The sequence below is a fragment of the Protomyctophum bolini genome (genome assembly GCF_963924005.1).
Source record: "Protomyctophum bolini genome assembly, chromosome: 12".
NCBI lineage: Eukaryota > Metazoa > Chordata > Actinopteri > Myctophiformes > Myctophidae > Protomyctophum > Protomyctophum bolini.
In genome coordinates, this window is record NC_137873.1 from 9,834,661 (window position 1) to 9,837,314 (window position 2,654).

The window sequence follows — 2,654 nt, forward strand, 5'->3', positions numbered from 1 at the left end:
ATTCTGACATATGTCAGTCTACCCTCATAATTTATGAGTCTGTCAAAAAAGAAAGTAAGTCTCTAGCACATTCCTGTCAAAAGTTATGATTTTTTAAAGAAATATAAACCAAAATACTCATTCCCAGTTCTGAGCTAGTCTGATTGCTGTCAGCTGTGCTCAATTCAATGGATTGAATGGTGACGCATGTCCCCCCCCCTCTCTCTCTGCTGTTGCATGTCAGAGTACTATATACTTCTCCAGTACAAGGGTCTATAGCCGAGGGACCATTCAGTTCACAGCTTATGCCGTTATTTTACTAGAGACTGTAATTTAACAGTAGAATGCAGTATTTTATGCAAAGCCACATGGAAATAGGCCACACCCAGGTTTTCCCTTCAAAGTTCAGTTGATTGTTGTTGGCCATGCAGTGAAGGAGCCTTCTGTAATCTTTTTAGCCAACAGTTTTTTGCCAAGCAAATTAACAAAACAACACAACAAAAGAAGAAGCAGAAAGAAGACTGATAATCTAAGAAGAAAATCAGACTGATATTAAGGTAAGCAAGTTGCCTACAGTCTATATTTGTAAGTTTTAAACATCTGCTAGCTGCTAGCAACATTGCTCAAGCTACACAACTTACTTTGCCCACTTTGGCAAATCTAACCTACTTTAACAATTTCTGAAACATCAATACGTGAGCAAGATGATATCATGTGATATGTGTACATATTCTTGCTTTGATATGTTAACGTGAGGCACATGAGGACCCACAGTTGCACACCCAATGCTTCTTTTAAGTGTGTTCATCCTGCAGATGTCAAAGACATTTCCAAACATACAGAACATTTAAAGTGTATAATTTTTCCCAGGGCTTGGATGGGGATTTGACTCTTGTAATTCAGCTTCTTACAACCCATTTAGGAGAAAGCCAAGATGGACTGCTGATTTTGGCTAATGTGAGTATTGATCAATTATTGTTCAATATTGTGATTGTACACATGCTACAACATTATTATTTTTGTCCTAATTTATTTTAACTTTTCAGTGGTCTAACACAAGTGCTGACGTCGAGAGACAATTCATCCTACCAGCCAGTCCTCGACTTGTTCTGCTTGGTATGTATTTTTGTGTAAAAAAAATGCCCTTTGTGTAAAATGAGGCAATCATAGAACCTTCATGTGAAGATGCCATGCCTTAATTGTATTTTAAGTGAAGATACATCTTGCTCAACTGAAACTGAAATGAAAAGTAGGGAGAGTCTTCTGTTCCATATGTATTTCCTGCCCTTCTACAGATCCACCTTGCAAACCAAGCAACTGCCATTTTTCATGTTTTTGAGAAATATTAAAATGTAATCAAATGAACGTGCATGATAGTAACTACTTCTGTAGTCTCAATCTAATTTCAAACTCTGTTTGTCATGGACTCATTCCCTGTAAATAGTAAATACAGCCAGTGGATGATCAGCGTTGAGGGGCACGTGATCTGTGAGGGCATTCGGGTCAGGAGTTGCTGCACTGTTTGCGGTGTTCTACATTTTCAACCTCAAGTACCAAGACGAGGCCTCCAGAACCCTGGAATTCATTCAAAGGTATCTATTGCTGGTGTAAACATCATAGGTAATCCAAGCTCAGATATATTGTATATATCTCTGCTGCCGGGAGGAAACCTCATAACTCCAAAATGTTCATTTTCCAGGAAATGGAAATTAAGAAAACCTTATATTTTTAAAACAAAGCAATACAGCCTCATCAAAGTTGGTGTTGTAACTGTATGTCAATTACTTCCATGAGAGGGGGAGAGGTGGTGGAGTTAGTTGCTTTAGCAGACATTTTGTGGGTCCAAAGAAGTTAAGAGTTTTTGTCCAAAGCACTTTTTACTACTAAACCTCAAAAATGGAGTTATGAGGTTTCCTCCCAACAGCAGTGGTAATGGTAAAGATTAGGGCTCTTCAATGGTTTTCAGGCTAACAAAGGACCCGTAGCTGAGAGAGATGCAGGTACCCACGCACACTACATAAACTTCATTGAATAATATTGTGTTTCAGATTAAACCTTTATAGGTAGATTCATAGACTTGTTTCACAGCAGTATCATCAGTGTTGTGTAAAATGTTGTTTGTTTGGCTTTTTTTTATACCAAACCTCTAATGCATATATGCAATCTACACACTGACAGTACAAAACGCCACAGTGTGATGCATTGTAAGCTTGTAGATCTGCTATTTTATACTTTTATACTTCTGTAGTCTCAATCTAATTTCAAACCTTGTATTTACTATTTAACAGGGAATGAGTCCATGACAAACAGCCAGTGGATGATCAGTGTTGAGGGACACGTGATCTATGAGGGCATTCGGGTCAGGAGTTGCTGTTTTTGGTGTTTTCAACTTCAAGTACCAAGACGAGGCCTCCAGAACCCTGGAATTCATTCAAAGGTATCTATTGCTGGTGTAAACATCATAGGTAATCCAAGCTCAGATATATTGTATATATATCTGCTGCCGGGAGGAAACCACTTCTAAATGAAAAATATCCATTTTATAAATATTTAAAATATTATTTATCAATATACACCCAAATTGTGTACCTCCCCTACTGTGTACCACCCACACAAACAGCAGGTGAGTCTCATCACTCTTGAGGAGCTGGGAATTTGACATTCTAGAATATACA

At 38.1% G+C, this 2,654-nt stretch overlaps 1 long non-coding RNA gene across 1 annotated transcript; it reads left to right on the forward strand.

The window, feature by feature from the left end:
- The first annotated feature begins 847 nt into the window (after positions 1-847).
- Positions 848-1,543, forward strand: LOC308325514. The gene is made up of 3 exons (XR_013965031.1): positions 848-936; positions 1,026-1,095; positions 1,424-1,543. It is a non-coding gene; the product is annotated as an uncharacterized lncRNA (long non-coding RNA).
- The last annotated feature ends 1,111 nt before the right edge of the window (positions 1,544-2,654 follow it).